Source organism: Erpetoichthys calabaricus, chromosome 14 (assembly GCF_900747795.2).
Source record: "Erpetoichthys calabaricus chromosome 14, fErpCal1.3, whole genome shotgun sequence".
NCBI lineage: Eukaryota > Metazoa > Chordata > Cladistia > Polypteriformes > Polypteridae > Erpetoichthys > Erpetoichthys calabaricus.
In genome coordinates, this window is record NC_041407.2 from 33,614,914 (window position 1) to 33,634,373 (window position 19,460).

The 19,460-nt window shown below is 39.2% G+C and overlaps 1 protein-coding gene across 9 annotated transcripts in view; it reads left to right on the top strand.

Annotated features, from left to right (window-relative positions):
- LOC114664937 (transcription factor MafG) overlaps positions 1-19,460 on the top strand; it is a 159,891-nt gene that overhangs the window by 103,909 nt on the left and 36,522 nt on the right. For 6 of the 9 annotated variants that reach the window (XR_007936649.1, XR_007936650.1, XM_028819259.2 and 3 more), the window contains one exon: positions 17,039-17,173. The exons of 2 other annotated variants lie outside the window; for them this stretch is intronic. The gene's annotated coding sequence lies outside the window, so the exon portion shown is untranslated. Of the gene's footprint in view, positions 1-3,605; positions 3,706-17,038; positions 17,174-19,460 lie in introns of those variants that run through there. One more of the 9 variants, XM_028819261.2, reaches the window with a different exon arrangement.

Consider the following 19,460-nt stretch of genomic DNA (forward strand, 5'->3'; position numbering starts at 1 on the left):
GAGTCTGTAACACCCAGTGTAAATTTTCACATGGTACAACGAACTTGCCTCTCCCTGAGTTGATGGTGTTTATCTCCATTATTTTCACAAGAACAGCAGTGACCACAGTTGGTGCTGTGGTTGATGCATGGTCAGAACTATTTGTTGTACCGGCAATCATACATACGATGACCTGTGACTGCTATTAGCGTATCATTTGCACTTTAACAAAGATGCTGCGATCTGACATCTGGCAACATTTTGTTGAGAACTGTGTTTTGAATTACAACCCAGGGCAACATAATGCTGTTGATGAGGAACTGTTTCCAACCAAGGTCCATTGTTCTTTCTTGTAATACATCTCCAACAAGCCTGACAAATTTGGCATAAAGTTTTGGATTGTAGATTTGGAGACAAAGTACATGTGCAATGCCACTACTTAGTAAGAAAAAGATCCCAGTCGTCCCATGGGAGAAAGAATTTCCCAGACTGTTGTCATAAAGCTGTTTCTGGACAAAGGCAAAACTGTAACAACAGACAACTTCTTCACATCGCTTTCGCTGGTTAATAGACTGCTGCACTGCAACACAACTCTGCTTGGCACCATAAATAAAATGGGATGGAAACTTCCACCTGCAGCTAAAGTCACTTTAGTATACAAACAATTCTCCATACTAGTGTTTAGATCTGGTGGTGCCATTCTGTCAGTGTATGCACTCAAGAAGAAAAAGCATTCTCAGTACCATGCACCATAACACAGAGTATGGGCAAGATCGGGGGAGAAAAATGTTCAAATGACATTGCGTTTTCATGCATGGATGTGTGTGTGCATGTGCTACAGAGGCAGAGATGGATTTGATGTCATTCATGTGGTTATTGGAATATAAAGTAAACTCTTTCACAAAGGTATGACAAAACAAGTGTGCTTTTATTCAAGAATATAACTGAATAACAAAAAATTCAAGTGACAACCAGATACCAAGAAAACTTGATTCACCAGCTTATGTGTCTGCTTATATCCCTTCAGTGATATCTTTTACAGGTAGTAAAAATTTACACCGGGTGTTACAGACTCATCAAATGTATGCTTTTATTATATTATAGTAATAGAAGCTCACTATTCAAAACAAGAAACACCCGGACTTGAATCCGCAATCTTTTGGTGGTAATGCAGCAGTTCATACCTCTGCACCATCCAAGAAGACAAGTCTGTTGGCTGACATTTGAGCTTGGGTTTTTAACTCATTGACTGCAACCTATAAATTAAATTTATTATTTTTTTCCATTGGTTATATTCTTGATTTAAAAGTGCACGTTTATTTGATTTTTGGACTAAAATCTTCACACATTATACACTTCATGTCATTATTACTATAACATGGAAAAAGTTTCTGTTTTAGTTATGTGTTGCAACATTTCTTGCCTCGCATTTCCTGTCATAATACATTTACCCATATCATTGTAAACACAGAACACACATGAAATATATGTATTCCAAATAACAATATATTACTTACCCTATACATTTCCAGGCACCTCACATCCAGATAAACAGACTTGAACTGGAAGAATTTCAGCTGCGTCAGTGGGGGATGTGATAGCAGGCTGCTTGTGCTAATTGACACGTTTGCAAAACAAAGACGCTGATGAAGAGGTGCGAAGGAATTTAAGGTGGCCCGGCATTACGACTTTTTTCGTAGGCTTTTGGGATTCTAGTGTTAAGAGTATGGAATTCTAAGTCAACTGCTGTGTGCCATTCCATCCCTGCATCTGCATACTTAGTGAATGAGCCCAAGTCAACACTAAAGAGCGCTTATCCTGTTCATTATTTTTTTGAGGAGATTATTGTATGTTGGTTCGTAGCATGCATTGTTGCAATGTTACTTTTCTTGGTGGTTTATTAAATTACGGATTTTTCAAATGTTCATTTTTTTTCCCTGTGCTTAAAAATCATTAAAAAAGCAGCGTGATTATGCGGCGTATGCTACACCGCGGGTTAGCTAGTATATAATAGTTATGAACCAATGTAAATTTGTTATTTTTAAGTTCATCATCTCAACATTTTGTAGTGTCAGCATTTTGTGACTAGGACGTGCTGCACAGTTGCTAGGGTCTGTTTCAAAGAAGGCACTGTTGGTCACAGGTGCTGAGCTTTATAACTCTGCAGTGTGCAGCACAAATCCACCTAGCAAACAACTACCATTTGGGACAATTTTTACTTCACCAAAATTCATGCTTTGGTTTCTGTAACAGTCTTTGTCACAGCTTGCCTTCGGGTTATAGTACAGCTTCGAGTATTGATTTTTGTGTCGGGTCGACTTTTGATAATGCTCTTTTACAGCATGAATTAGAGTTTTACCCTTCAGTTTTTGGTAGTGCCCTCAGAGCTTTAGACATTGACTCTTATTAAATTTTGTCAAATACACAAGCATCTTCTGGTCTTTAACTCCAGTCTCATGGTTAATCTCAGTACCTTTTTTCCAGTATGCAATTCTGTGAGGTCATTTGAAGCAAAAAAAAAAAAGGTAGATGCACTCTGTCTATGCTACAGTCCAGTAGAACCTCTTTGAATACTTGTGACTGGCATAACATTAATAACTTGGGATTAGTGAAACAGACTGTATTCATCTGGTTTTGGTGAATTGTCCCAGTAATTTAAGTAAAAGCAAAACACCTCTGCCTCTACTTGTACAGTGCCCAGTCCTTGGCCATTTCCAGTGCATAACGTAAATTCACATCTACTAATCCTCTTTTTCTCAAGTCTTGCATCCCAGTTTATTATTTACCACACACAAAGTCATTCCCACCCTAATTTTATTCTACACTTGGTGCCAGTCTGCCCAGTCGTATGCAAGTTTGCCAGGCTTATCTCATCTGGGCACAAATTCACATTGTAAGATCCACAGACCCCATCTTAAAACATAACTCACCCCGCAACCTGTCTTGTACTACACTCATAGTCCAACCTAAATCTTATTATTCCTTTACGATCAGGATACCTATGTTTCATTGAACATAAATTTTGCCATCCTTTCTTTCAGGCCTGAAAATGTATCATTTACTTTCTGGTTAAAGTGAGTCATATCACGAAGCCTGCAAAAAAACAATTAGCTGCATACTGTTGTCTAGAGCAGTGTTTCCCTACATTTTTTCTGTAGTGGCACACTTTTTGTAACCAAAATCGTCTCAAGGCACACCACTATTCTACTAACCACAAGCACGTTATATCTCATCCATTATTCTGGACACCGTGTCAGATTTTTGGTCACTTGTTCGTTGTGCCTTCTAATGCCAATCCCATAGACTTTGTCTAGCTGTTTAGCAATATTAAGCCTGCCAAAAAAATTTGCTTCATGTCATAGTTTAGCTGCTTGCATTTTTCTGAAAGATGTTTTAGATCTTGTAGCCCTGTCATTGTTCATAACGCTTCGGTACCAACACTTCAAAACAGCAAACAGGGAAAGCAAAAAAGGCATTATTTACACCACACCCAGTTAGCCAACTCAGTTTGTCATAGGAAGGGCATGAAAAAGTCAGTGTGTAACCTTGTCCTTGATCACTTGCCAGCTACTGAATTCTTAAGTCAGGTCTTTTTTTTTCTTTTTTTTTTTTCTTTTTTCAAGGTAATGAAGAGGTGTTTTCATTAAAGAAATAACTGAATTTTCTTTGATTTCTGAAATTTTGCTTGAAGTTGCCACTTCCTAAGTCGAGCACGCTCATCTGTAGGTATGTAACATTAAAGGCAGGTGTGAACTGTGAACCATTGATGTCAACTTGACATAATGCATTAACGATTGTCCAATCACAGTTTATTTAAAAAAATAAATAAATCATTTTCTGTCAGTAAATATAGTAGTGTCTGGGGGCTCAAAGAGCTGCTTTCCTGGAAAAATCTGAAAGCAACCGATTAAAGGGCAGCCTCACGTCACCTGCTTGTGAAAACATCAAGGACTCAAAGACTCATTTGGCTGGCGTCCTTCACTCTGGAAATAAAGGTAATCACATAGAATTTTTTCCTTCTCCCACACTGAAATTAAACAAGTACAAGTCGGAAACCAATTTTTAATGGATGTTCACATGCGCTGACACCAGGCACATTGTGCAAATAAACAAATTTATTTCATGATTATTTTGCATTACCTAATTAATTTAAGTAGAGTTTTTAAATTATATGGGGGTCAACAACCAGCATTACAAATTGCCACTGGACTGAAGAGTAGTGATTATAATGCTTAATTTAAAAAAAAAAGGCTTTATAGGAATAAAAAAACTTTGTTTTACACCAATACCAATTAAATAAAACACAGACAAATAGGCATTTTAGTAATTTCTCACCAAAAAAATTAATTTTGAAGTGCATAATCAAGGCATTTTATGATGGACAACCATGGAATCAATTTTCTTTTGTGCCCCAATCTGTTAGCTACCAAGTTTAGATTGCATCTACCATAGCTTTGCAAAGTCATACTGTTTGGCCCTTTTTGGTAACACTGTGTCCCACTAAATACAGAGAAGTCTTACTTTTTTTTTGTTTTTGTTGTTTTATTGTATTGTATTTGTTATTGTTGCTTTTTGGTTGTATTTCATATGTGGAATAAACTAATTGCATACATACTGTCACTCTTGAGTCACAGAATTGCACAGAAACACAGATTGCAGAGACAACTTTATTCAAACACTTCAAACAAATGTGTCTCTTTCAGAAGTAAAATGAGCTTAGTATGCAGTTAGTTCTCGATTAAAGAATAGACAAACATCATAGGGGAGCACAACGGGAGCGGGACCTCCAACAGGAGTAGAGGATGTCTGGGGGAGGAGAGAGAAACAAAGCAATCGGCCAAAAAGGACAGGTGTTGTTCAGGCTTTTCAGTATGCGTAGCACGAGAAGCATATCACGTGACAGGGCAGCCGCAAGTAAGGGAGCAATGTGAAAGTAGTCAAGTCTATCAGCGTTTTTTAAGAGGGGTTTTTTGAGGAGCGTCCATGTCTTCTAGGGATACGTTCAGCCCCCCTGCTCACAATACGTTTTCATTCCAGGTTCTTCCAGTGCTGGGGGCCATGCCTTTCCTAGCAGTCCTGGGTGCAGGGCACGAAAAAGCCTAAACCATTTGTACAGTGACCAGTCAATCTAATCAGCACATTGTTGGCATGCAAGTTAAAAACTTAACATTAGATTGAAGGGTGGGATCCCCCACGTGACACTGCGAGGGGCAGCTTGGCGTAAGTCAGCAACATTCAGACAAACAGCCTTCCTCCTTGAAAGTTCACACATCCAGTGACATTCAGTGAAAAGGGTTTGGGGTATGGCTTCAAACGGGTATATCATAGAAGTTGAAATTGTAAGAGCACTGCTTAGAAAACTAGCATAGGGAGAATATGCAGAAGATAGTTTTTGGATATGGTAACTGACCCATGATGCTTAAATGGTAAAACTACATGTTGTGCAGCTTGTGTGTAACGATGCACATGTAAAATGCTGATGTATCTAGTGTGTCTTCCGGTGAGTGATGTCTCCTGACTCCCCGATGTGAGGCTGCGGGCTGTTTTTAAGCCGGACTTGGGAATACTTCCTGTGCCGTGTCTCCCAGAAAGCACTCACAGGCCATAAAGAATGCATTCCCCCACAGGTGTGCATTTCCAGACTCCATGTCCCAAGCACCCCTGCAGGTGTCCCGACTTGGTTGCCATAATAGGAACGCTGCCAGCTGGTTTATGGGGGATGGCACAGCTCCCAACTCTTGGCTTCTGTTGGTCCATCTGTTATATTATACTGGCCAGGCAGGTTACTTATGGAACTTCTGTAATGTAACTCGGGATCATCCTCCCCACACCAAAATTAAGATACAAACCTTATCAAAACGGTGTACTTCTTTAAACACAAAGGGCAGACAACAAAAACTGGACAACAACGAGTATAAACCAGTCAACAAAGCAAAAATAAAAAACACATCGTGGCCAATTCGGTCCACCTGTCTATCTTGCACACCTGCTTACTTCTTTGCTTACTTGTTCTAATGCATCGTCTTGCAAGTCTTGCCTTTTTACCTCCTTATAGTGAGTTTTAAACCAACACTACTCCCAAGTCTAGACTTGGCTTTTTGTTTTGAAGTGCTTTTCAAAAAAAAAAAAAAAAAATAAAAACTTCCTGTGATCGCTTTCAGGTTAGGAGTTGCCCACTTAAATTACAGGGACCATATGTGTGGGCACTTAAAATTTGGTCCCAGAGGGCCTGAGTGGTTCTAGGTTTTTATTCCAGTGTAATTTCATAATGCAGAGCCAGTTCTTGCCTGTAACAGATCTTGTTATTTAATTCATTCAGCTGCATTAGGTCATTGCAGATTTTTCTTTTCCCAGAATATCTTTGAAATGGACTGAAACAGATTAGTAATTCTGAAGTGTTTTTCTTTATGATAAACACACACAAGTGAAATTGTATTGGATCAGATCAGATGGTGAATTGGTTCCTTTGTTACTTGCATATCATTGTTAATTGGTACCTAAATAAGAAATCAAGAAGTAAGTACAAATGGTAAATGCAGCCCTTAAAAGCTAAAAGAATCAATGAAGGATCTGGGATTTTAAGATGCACATTAACTAAAATGATGAAAATGAAAAAAAATAATGAAAATGTTGCTGGAGCAGTTACAGTATTTTTTTCAGCAACAACATTGCCTTTGTTTAAACTTTTTATGTAGCACTTTGAGATGTACAGTAATCCCTCGCTATATCGCGTTTCGACTTTCGTGACTTCACTCTATTGCGGATTTTATATGTAAGCATATTTAAATATATATCGCAGATTTTTTGCTGGTTCGCGGATTTCTGCGGACAATGGGTCTTTTAATTTCTGGTACATGCTTCCTCAGTTGGTTTGCCCAGTTGATTTCATACAAGGGACGCTATTGGCAGATGGCTGAGAAGCTACCCAACCAGAGCGCGTATTACGTATAATCTCCTCAAATATATTGTGAGCACGGGTGCTGTTCACACCTCTAGAGGATACGGCTGCTCCTCAAAAAACGCTGAAAGATTACCTTCACATTGCTGCCATCCTTCCTGGGCTTACATATGGCTGCTTTGTCGAGCAATATGCTTCCTGCAAGGTGCTTTGCATACTTAAAAGATCAAACAGCACGTATTGATTTTTGATTGTTTACTTTTCTCTCTCTCTTGCTCTGACATTCTCTGCTCCTGACGTAGGGGGTGTGAGCAGGGGGGCTGTTCGCACCCCTAGACGATACGGACGCTCGTCTAAAAATGCTGAAAGATTATCTTCACATTGCTCCCTTCCGGCTTTGTCAAGCGACATGCTTCCCGCACGGTGCTTCGCATACTTAAAAGCTTGAACGGCACGTATTGATTTTTGATTGTTTTTTTCTGTCTCTCTCACTCTCTCTGACATTCTCTGCTCCTGACGGAGGGGGTGTGAGCAGGGGGGGCTGTTTGCACACTGGCCTAAGGATACAGATGTTCCTCTAAAAAATGCTGAAAGACTACCTACACATTGCTCTCTTCCTTGCAGCTGCTTTATACGGCGGTGCTTCGCATATTTAAATGCCAAACAGCCCTATTGATTTTTGTTTGCTTTTTTCTCTCTCTGACATTCTCTGCTCCTGACGTTTACTCCTTTGAAGAGGACGATATGTTTGCATTCTTTTAATTGTGAGACGGAACTGTCATCTCTGTCTTGTCATGGAGCACAGTTTAAACTTTTGAGAAAGAGACAAATGTTTGTTTGCAGTGTTTGAATAAAGTTCCTGTCTCTCTACAACCTCCTGTGTTTCTGTGCAAATCTGTGACCCAAGCATGACAATATAAAAATAACCATATACACATATGGTTTCTACTTTGTGGATTTTCACTTTTTGCGGGGGGTTCTGGAACGCAACCCCCGTGATCGAGGAGGGATCACTGTACTGCTAATGTAAAGTGCCCTATAAATAAAATGCATTATTATTATTACTAGCCATGTGCGCCCAACTACGTTGCGCGTGTTAAAGTTGTCTGTGAAGGGCTCCCTGTTTAAACGCGGCTGCTAGTCGTGAACTGGGCCCTTCGTCGCACAGCATTATGATTTTTTTATAAGGGAAACAAAATTACAAAAGAAAACCCTTGGACATTGATTCGACAGGAACGGCCTACTCGGAATCACTGTCCGAATAGTAATTATGTGGTGGTGTAGGAGCATTTCTGCTTCTCTCCGTTCACAGTCCGTCTCGTTTTCACGACGCTGTCGTTTCCTCTTTCCTGTGGCAATCCAAAGACTAAGGCAATATACACGGAGCAATGGTTATAAAAGGGGGACACATAGGTATCCAGGCTCTTTAAAGTATAAATAGGGATCACTTCACTGACATGTGAGCAAGCCACGGTACAACTGTGAGATGTGCAGCACTCGCCGGCTACAACGTAACAATAATAATTTCCGGAACGTGCTGTTACGTTGTCATTCATTTTACCCACTGTCTTTCTTTCATTCATATGTTACGTAGGCACGTACCTTTTATCTTCGGCAATCTCATTCTCTAACCAGGCCTCAGGAGCTAACCAGCGTAACACTGTCCACCACCCCTTTCGTTATTCCGGCACATTGTTGACATCAATTAGTAACAACAGTGTACTAAACTGGAAGGTGGTCTACGCATGCGTGGAATTCACGGACAAACAAAGATCAAGATCCAAATGAAGATTATATATAAAGATTAGTTAATTTAAAGCACAACAATTTGTTTAGTTTGAATGTCTGTGTTTTGAGGTGTGACTGGAGTACTACAGTCTTCAGTACTATAAGCCTGGAGGAGATTCTTAATGTAATGCCTATGTTTTAGCTGTTTGTCTACTGCCATCTAGTGCTTCTTCTTCTAATTCATTCGCGGACAAACAAAGATCAAGATCCAAATGAAGATTATATATAGAGATTATTATATTATTACTATTATTTGGCTTCTAAATAAAGAAACTGGGTTGGAACAAAATCCTGCAGCCATTGTGCCCTTCCAAGACTGGATTCAGACACCTTCTATACCTGCTCCTGGTATGTCAGCATTTCTGATTATGTCCATAAGGTATTTTCTGTACAAGCTCTCAAGAGAGAAACAAAGCAGAATCATTCTCTCAACTTTGGAGCATGTGTTGGCACCTAACAGTATTGATGGACTATTGATACCGTTCTGTGAGTACATCTTGCCATTTTTTCCAAAAGTCCAACATGATGCCAACATGGGTCCATGTGCTATCCTCAGTTGGTTAGGAGCTATAAAACCATGCCAACCTCTTTTGTCTTTTTTGGTAAATTTGTTTCCACCAGCTGCAGCATGCAGTTCTGATCAGTCACTTTGATTGTTTTACATACCACCTTCCTGTTGATATTCCACTTTATTTCTTAGCATGGCAATATGCAGTATCCCTTCCAGTGCCTACTTCTTTTCTATGGTCTTGCGTCACCCTGTCTGCCTAGTTTGAAGTACCTTACTGAGTTAACCATAAAACAAAACATTTACCTATATAAACATGTACAGTAAGTCTTGTTATTTATTTGTTGTTTTCTGACCACTGCATTACAGTTTTCTTGGCAGTATTTCTGCCAAGAACAGGTAGCAGCTCAAGATTAGTGTACCCCACTATTATAATTTTAGCTTCTGCCTTTTCACTTTTGTTGTCTGAAACATAAAGCCACTAAATATATTTTCCAACTCCTAGCACCTATATAACCTGAAGCAAAATGTCATTGTCTGGTGTAGTCTCAGTAACTATTGAATTCCAAGATACCCATATGTTCTAATGTCTCATTCCATGTGCAGGAAATGTAATTTGACAAATTTATATTGGTACAAAGTGCAGCAATAGTATACCAGTAAAAAAAAGCAAGAATAGAAGAGGATCAATAGCAATTTCTAATGATTGACCATCATTTATGTTTTAGCAGATAATTGATCGGCATTGTTGCAGTGTGAAGAGCCTAATCAGTAGTTCTTATAAACAGTGTGCATGACTAAAGTAATGAGTTTTCAGCCTGGATTAAATGGTGAAAGTAAAGGGGTACACATTACCCATGCAGGTAGATCATTCCAAGTTTGTGGTTACTGCAGCTAGATGTTTGACCTCCTACAGTAGTTTTGCTTATCCTTTGAATTTTTGGAAGGCATCTTGTTATTGTGATGTATGGCCAAGCCATTTAAAGATGTTCAAGCTTGAAAGAATCAGCTGTAAACGTAAATGGCAGCTGATGTAGACACTTAGCAACAGGAGTTGTGTGGTTGTACTTTCTATTCATACTAATGATCCATGCACAAGTATTTAGAATTAACTGCTGCAATTTGAATGATTTGAATAGGTGGTGAATAATTCTTTCCAGTAACTTTTTCTGCTTGAAATTAATGTATAAATCAGTTTTTTTGTATTCTACATAACTGGAGAGCACCTTGGTTCTCCAGTTAATAAATACGAGAAAGTTAAGGTTTGGATAGGATAGTAATGTCAGTGCTTTAAGATAGGTGCCACAGATGAGACATAAAGGTACATGCTGATTCAGCACAACAAATGTTAGTGCATTGTGTACTTTGTTACTGTCTCTGTAGAATTTCAAACAAATAACAGAATTGATGATTTAAAAAAAAAAAAAAAAAGCATTTCTTATAGGGGAGCAATCACTGTCTTAAAATAGTAAAAAGTACTTTTTCATGATGAAAAAATTGCAGTGTTTCTTGGGATTTTGAGTTCTTCCACCAGATCAGTATTACACCAGTGGTGTCACAGGTCTGTTCTTTTCTCTTGATTTATATGAAGATCTTTTCATGCCACAGTTTTTTTTCAAAGCCCACACATGAAAGAATGCCTTAATTTAAAAAAAGATAGACATTACTCTTCCCCTTTAACACTAGAATTACCAAAGCCTACGAAATAATCCCGGCCCACCTTAAATCCTTTCGCACCTCTCCGTCAGCATCTTTTGTGTTGTAAATGTGTCAATCAGCACAAACAGCAAATAGCCTGGTATCCCATCCCCCCCACCCACCACCGCAGTTCAATTCTCAAAGAAGGTTCTCAGTGCTCAGTGTTTGTCTTTGAGTGAAATACCTGGAGCTGTATAGGGTAAATACTACATCGTCATTTGGAGTACATGCATGTCGTACAGTTAGGTCCATAAATATTTGGACAGAGACAACTTTTTTCTAATTTTGGTTCTGTACATTACCACAATGAATTTTAAATGAAACAACTCAGATGCAGTTGAAGTGCAGACTTTCAGATTTAATTCAGTGGGGTGAACAAAACGATTGCATAAAAATGTGAGGCAACTAAAGCATTTTTTTAACACCATCCCTTCATTACAGGGGTTCAAAAGTAATTGGACAATTGACTCAAAGGCTATTTCATGGGCAGGTGTGGGCAAGTCCGTCGTTGTCATTATCAATTAAGCAGATAAAAGGCCTGGAGTTGATTTGAGGTGTGGTGCTTGCATGTGGAAGATTTTGCTGTGAACAGACAACATGCAGTCAAAGGAGCTCTCCATGCAGGTGAAAGAAGCCATCCTTAAGCTGCGAAAACAGAAAAAACCCATCCAAGAAATTGCTACAATATTATGAGTGGCAAAATCTACAGTTTGGTACATCCTGAGAAAGAAAGCAAGCACTGGTGAACTCAGCAACGCAAAAAGACTTGGACGTCCACGGAAGACAATAGTGGTGGATGATCGCACAATCATTTCCATGGTGAAGAGAAACTCTTCATAACAGCCAACCAAGTGAACACTCTCCAGGGGGTAGGCGTATCGATATCCAAGTCTACCATAAAGAGAAGACTGCAAAAAAGTAAATACAGAGGGTGCACTGCAAGGTGCAAGCCACTCATAAGCCTCAAGAATAGAAATGCTAGATTGGACTTGGCTAAAGAACATCTAAAACAGCCTGCACAGTTCTGGAAAAACATTCTTTGGACAAATGAAACCAAGATCAACTTCTACCAGAATGATGGCAAGAAAAAAGTATGGAGAAGGCATGGAACAGCTCATTATCCAAAGCATACCACATCATCTGTAAAACACGGTGGAGGCAGTGTGATGTCTTGGGCGTGCATGGCTGCCAGTGGCACTGGGGCACTAGTGTTTATTGATGATGTGACACAGGACAGAAGCAGCCGAATGAATTCTGAGGTGTTCAGAGACATACTGTCTGCTCAAATCCAGCTAAATGCAGTCAAACTGATTGGGCGGCATTTCATGATACAGATGGACAATGACCCAAAACATACAGCCAAAGCAACCCAGGAGTTTATTAAAGCAAAGAAGTGGAAAATTCTTGAATGGCCAAGTCAGTCACCTGATCTTAACCCAATTGAGCATGCATTTCATTTGTTGAAGACTAAACTTCAGACAGACAGGCCCACAAACAAACAGCAACTGAAAACCGCTGCAGTAAAGGCCTGGCAGAGCATTAAAAAGGAGGAAACCCAGCATCTGGTGATGTCCATGATTTCAGGACTTCAGGGTGTCATTGCCAGCAAAGGGTTTTCAACCAAGTATTAGAAATGAGCATTTTATTTCCAGTTATTTAATTTGTCCAATTACTTTTGAGCCCCTGAAATGAAGGGATTGTGTTAAAAAAAATGCTTTAGTTGTCTCACATTTTTATGCAATCGTTTTGTTCACCCCACTGAATTAAAGCTGAAAGTCTGCACTTCAACTGTATCTGAGTTGTTTCATTTAAAATTCATTGTGGTAATGTACAAGACCAAAATTAGAAAAAAGTTGTCTTTGTCCAAATATTTATGGACCTAACTGTAGGTGTTCCGTGTCTACAACAATCTATGTAAACACATCATCAAAACAAACATTTTTCATGTTTTAGTAATAACTGACAAAATGTAGACATGAAGTAAATGTGTGAGGCCTGCAGTCCAAATATCAAACAAACACTTCCACAAAAGGTACAAGTATAACAACACAAGTGCACTTTTATTCAAAAATATAACCGAAGAAAAAGAAAGCAAGTTATGGTAGGCTGTTGATACAACTGTTTGTGTGGTACAATGGTAAGAACTGCTGACTCCCAGTCAAGAGATCACATGATCAATACCCGCTGCTTCACAAATTTACCATTTTGAGTAGTGAGCTGCTCTTATTGTTAATATATTATACAATAAAAACAGCCGGTGTAAATTTATAGCACTTGTCAAAGTTAACTTTTTTTTTTCTTCCCAGTTTTATTCTCTCACATTCACACTCCCACAACATACCACCCCCCAACCCCCAATGTGACGCCGTTTTCAGATAAAGACATGGTATAACAAGTGATCTTACCCAGTCTCCACATTTTGGTGCATGGTGGTGTTTCTTTTGTACTCCAGGAGATGCAGAGGACAGAATAGTACAGAGAGGTCAGTTCCGCGCTATATACAATCATCATATTCAAATGTTAACAGTTCTCACACACCCAAGGACTGTCCTTCCTACATTTACAATGTGTACATGTTGCAATGTACACACCTCTCTGTGCTGTGGTTCCTACTACACTGAAGGAGCACCTGAAACTGAACTTTCATTCCTGGGGGAAGAAGAGGTCTTGGAACACAAGCTTGTCGACGTTGCATCCTCTTTTCTTTTTCCATCGCCTTTTCTTGTAAGATGCGACAAGTTCTTCTGCAAGGTGAGCCATGAACACTCTTCTTTTCTCAGTAAGAAGGACAGTCCTTGGGTGTGTGGGCACTGTTAACGTTTGAATTTGATGATTGTATATAGCATGGAACTGACCTCTCTGTACTATTCTGGGGAGGGAGGTTTGGTGAAGGTTGTGGTTGCATGAATGTGAATGAACGTTTGAATTTGATGATTGTATATAGCATGGAACTGACCTCTCTGTACTATTCTGGGGAGGGAGGTTTGGTGAAGGTTGTGGTTGCATGAATGTGAATGATAGAATAAAACAGAAAAAAAGATAACTTTAACAAATACTACAAATCTGCACCGGCTGTTACAGATGCAAATTGAATGTATGTTTTTATTGTATAATATTAACGATAAGACCAGCTCAGTACTCGAAATAGTAAATTTTTGAAGCAGCTGGTATCGATCCCACGACCTCTTGATTGGGAGTCAGCAGTTCTTACCATTGCACCACGCAAACTGTCATATCAATAGCCTACCTTCAGTTATATTCTTGAATAATCAAGTGCACTTGTTTTGTTATACTTGTACCTTTTGTGAAAGTGTTTACAGTAATCCCTTGCTATATCGCGCTTCGACTTTCGCGGCTTCACTCTATCGCGGATTTTATATGTAAGCATATTTAAATATATATCGCGGATTTTTTGCTGGTTCGCAGATTTCTTTTAATTTCTGATACATGCTTTCTCAGTTGGTTTGCCCAGTTGATTTCATACAAGGGACGCTATTGGCAGATGGCTGAGAAGCTACCCAACCAGAGCGTGTATTACGTATTAAATAAAACTCCTCAAATATATTGTGAGCACGGGGGCTGTTCGCACCCCTAGAGGATACGGCCGCTCGTCAAAAAACGTTGAAAGATTACCTTCACATTGCTGCCAACCTTGCTGGGCTTACATATGGCTGCTTTGTCAAGCGATATGCTTCCCACATGGTGCTCCGCATACTTAAAAGATCAAACAGCCCGTATTGATTTTTGATTGTTTTCTTTTTTCTCTCTCTCTCGCTCTGACATTCTCTACCCTGACGGAGGGGGTGTGAGCAGGGGGGCTGTTCGCGCCCCTAGACGATACGGATGCTCGTCTAAAAATGCTGAAAGATTATCTTCACATTGCTCCCTTCCGTACAGCTGCTTTGTCAAGCAACATGCTTCGCATACTTAAAAGCTTGAACGGCACGTATTGATTTTTGATTGTTTGTTTTTCTCTGTCTCTCTCACTCTCTCTGACATTCTTTGCTCCTGACGGAGGGGGTGTGAGCAGAGGGGCTGTTCGCACACTGGCCTAGAGGATACGGACGCTCCTCTTAAAAAATGCTGAAAGACTACCTTCACATTGCTCTCTTCCTTGCAGCTGCTTTGTGCGGCGATGCTTCGCATACTTAAAAGCCAAACAGCCCTATTGATTTTTGATTGTTTGCTTTTTTCTCTTTCTCTCTCTCTGACATTCTCTGCTCCTGACGCGCACTCCTTTGAAGAGGAAGATATGTTTGCATTCTTTTAATTATGAGACGGAACTGTCATCTCTGTCTTGTCATGGAGCACAGTTTAAACTTTTGAAAAAGGTGACAAATGTTTGTTTGCAGTGTTTGAATAACGTTCCTGTCTCTCTACAACCTCCTGTGTTTCTGTGCAAATCTGTGACCCAAGCATGACAATATAAAAATAACCATATAAAACATATGGTTTCTACGGATATTCACCTTTCGCGGGGGGTTGTGGAACGCAACCCCCGTAATCAAGGAGGGATTACTGTATTTGATATTTGGACTTCAGGCTTCACACATTATACACTTCATGTCTACATTTTGTCAATTATTACTAAAATATGAAAAACGTTTCTGTTTCAACGATGTGTTTACATAGATTGTTGTCAACACGGAACACACTTGAAATGTCTGTATTCCAAATGATGATGTATTATCCTCTTTAATAAAATCCCTGTGTGTGTCCATGTGTCTTTGTGTGTGTCTTCTGGTGAAGTGCGCATGCGCGGGGCACTCTTTAATAAAGGACATCATTGCTGGGGAGAGTGCTGATTGGGTATTCGCGGCCGTGCACATAAAATCCGTTGCTGGGGAGATGCCACACACACAATAATCAGCTGCATGCCAGCACAGATTAAAATACTTGCTGGGGAACTACACAGTACTTGCTGGAGAGACACCACAGCCATTATTATCAGCTGCACGCCACACATTACATCAGTTCCTGGGGAGACTCTGCTGATTGCCCACTGTTGTGACAGAAAAATAAACGCATATTACGGACAAGGCAGAAGTACAGGGAAGGGCGGAATGAGTGGCAGAGTCACCGGCCTCCAGCAGATGCTTCAAAGGCTGCCTGATGTGTCACACAAGACAGAGAGGGCGGGACCCATAAAATATTGCGCGGCCGATCCAATCGGATTTCGGTAAATGAGGTATTTTCATGATATTACAATAGGATGACTTTTAAAAGTAGATTTATTTTCGCGCACATAAAATCTGTTGCTAGGGAGACGCCACACATACAATAATCAGCTGTACGCCAGCACAGATTAAAATACTTGCTTGGGAACTACACAGTATTTGCTGGAGAGACACCACAGCAAGCTAAAATAAAGAGAGGCAGGATAGAAGATCTTCAAACAGACACAACACATCAATCAACAGCCACAGAGGAGAGGATAAATGTAATATTAATTATACTTACTGTATTGTCATATACATTTCTATTTTATTTTTATTATTATTTTACTTTAGGCTTCTTGCAAAAATATTTTTGACAAAAAAAAAATTAAGACAAGAAACAGAATGAGGTCAAGGTCCCTTGCCATTTAATATAGACTGTTCCTACTAATGTATATGCACTACTGTTCTAGCGCCCGTTATTGTAACAGGCTTAATGTCTAGTTTACCCAATACAGCTCCAGGTACTTCACTCCAAGATGAACACTGAGAACCTTATTTGCGAATTAAACTGTGGTTGTGGGCGGGGGATTGGATATCAGGCTGCTTGCTGTTTGTGCTGATCAACACATTTACAACACAAAAGACGCTGTTGGAAAGGTGCAAACGGATTTAAGGTGGGCCAGGATTACAAGTGTTTTTCGTAGACTTTGGTAATTCTAGTATTAAAGAGACAAAAGGGGTTCTGACATTGGGTCTGTATAAAATTACAGCTGTATATCATGTGATTATGTACATCTTTGTACATTACAAATACAGGATCTTTACTTAGGTATGGGCAGTGCCACTCTTAAAGTAACTATGTCCCTTTACCAGCACCAGGTTGTGACCCACAGAATTGACCAGTGATGTAGCGAGTGGAATATCAGCATGTCTTAACATGATTAAAGGGCTTGATTCTCAATAAGACACTCGCACAAAGACGGACATAGATTTCTTCTTGTCTTTCAGAGAACTGAGGCTCAAGCCATGCCAATGTGTCCAGTCGCAGGCCCAGCAGCGGAATCCAAGTCTGAGGAAGATTCATCGTTTGCAGTGTACTGGTCAGGGTGACTGCAGAAACAGAAGAGAAGCCCTCGCTCTTCGGTGAAGAGTCTTTAAAGAGTTTGAAGTGCATTTGTTTGTGATTTTTCCCTGCAGTGATTACACAACTTAGAATTTTGTTTTTGACAAAACTCCCCCGTTGGTCACAATATGATAAAGTCCATTTGATAAACATGAAGTAAATCAAGCCAGGATAGTTTTTAATAGAATAATGTGGTGAATAGTGCACTTTATTGAACTTAAAGGATAAGTTCAGTATTATTCAAGTAGAAACTATTTCTTCACAAACATGGAATATACGCATGTGCCACACAAAAGTGTGTTCTAAAGTTAAGTATTTTCTATAAATTAAAAAAAAATTCAGTCGGTCATGGCATTTTATAATGTAACCAGTGGGGCACAAAGTGTTTATGGAAGTAAAAGCCTGAAAACTTACCAAATGCATCCATTGTTCAAACCATAAAAGTTGATGAACATTTGTCCGCATCTTGAAACTACACACACATAAAATAACATTTACATGTCATTTTCGAACAAATGAATACCATTATGAGATTCAGCCATTTTAAACGAAGACTAGCTGTGAGCATTACATCAATGCTCTTCTTCTGCAACAACCTTTCATCCCCCCAGTCCTTGATCTCCTCTGCAGACAAAATCACAGCCATTTGTTCTTTGTAGTTGGTAGTTACAGGAATATTTGATAAAATTATTTCCAGATACCTTTTGTTGTTACAAACATGCATCGGAAATACAGAAGGCATGTCTTTTTAAATCAAAACTTTTGCCATTTCATAGAAGGCACAATCGGCAAGTTTTTATGCTTTTGTTTTCTGGAGTGCTCTGTGCTTCATAGGTTACAGTATAAAAAGCCAGAACTGACTTAGGTAACCTTAGAACATAATTTTGCAAGGTCAATACCCTGTTTGTGAAGAAATAATTTAGACTTAAAAAAAAATACCAAACATCATTTCAATCTAAAGCCTAATAACTAGCATTTCAGAAGATTCTAGATTGTCACTCACAATACAAGTGCAAAAGAAGGTCTGAACCTTTAAACAGGTTGTGTTATATAATATTTTTTATAAATTTGTGTGTATACTATGCCCACTTAACTGTCAGTTTAATGTATCAGATAGAGCAATGCAGCTACTCCGTTTGTCAGCAGAGTAGTTTGATTTGTATTGGAGCTGGACCTAAGTGACAGGTTGTTGGCTTTATTTTAGAGATAATGAGTTTCTTACTCTTTTGTTAAGTTCAAATTATTAAGGCAGTGCATGCAAGTTTAAATAAGATTGGGGCTACACAATACTTACATTTAGTAGATAACATTGAAAATCTAAAGTCTTAAATTTTTTATCTTATAATAAAATTTAAAACTAGTGCTACTAAAAGTAGGAGGGATTTTACATCAGTTTTATTTTCCTGTTATTCAAATTGGGCATTATTCTAAACTATATGCCAAGGTTGTTTGTAATAATCTGTTAAGCAGAAATAATACTATATAAATGTAATGAATTATTATTATTATTTAGAGCAGTCCTTTCAACACTGTCAGTCCATATAGTTCAGTAGGTGTGTAATTTACAGTGAGAGAAATAAGTATTTGATCCCCTGCTGAATTTGTAAGTTTGCTTACTTACAAAGAAATGAACCGTCTCTAATTTTTATGGTAGTTTCATTTTAATGGAAAGAAACAGAATATCAACCAAAAATCCAGAAAAAACACATTACATAAAAGTTATAAATTGATTTGCATATCATTGAGAGAACTAAGTATTTAATCCCCTACAACCCAGCCAGAATTCTGTCAACCAGTCGATCAATTACAGATACTCCTGATCCCAGATGTTCACTAGCAAACGTAAGATAGACCTGTGCCTGTGCTTTCTTGAGCAAGGGGACCTTGCGGGCTCTGCAAGATTTCATACATTACGGCATATTGTGTTACCAATGGTGTTCTTGGCGACTGTGGTCCCAACTGCCTTCATATCATTAACAAGCTCCTCCCGTGTAGTTTTGGGCTGATCCATCACCTCCCTCGCCCCATGAGGCAAGATCTTGCATGGAGCTCCAGACCAAGGGTGATTGATGGTCATTTTATATTTCTTCCATTTCTGAATAATTGTACTAACAGTTGTCGTCGTCTTCTCACCAAGCTTTTTGCTGATGGTCTTGTTGCCCATTCCAGCCTTGTGCCGGTCTACAATCCTGTCCCTGACATCCTTTGACAGCTCTTTGGTCTTGCCCATTGTGGTGGAGAAGTTGGAATGGAAGAAATTGATTTTGTGGACAGGTGTGCTTTATACACATAACGAGTTGAGATCAG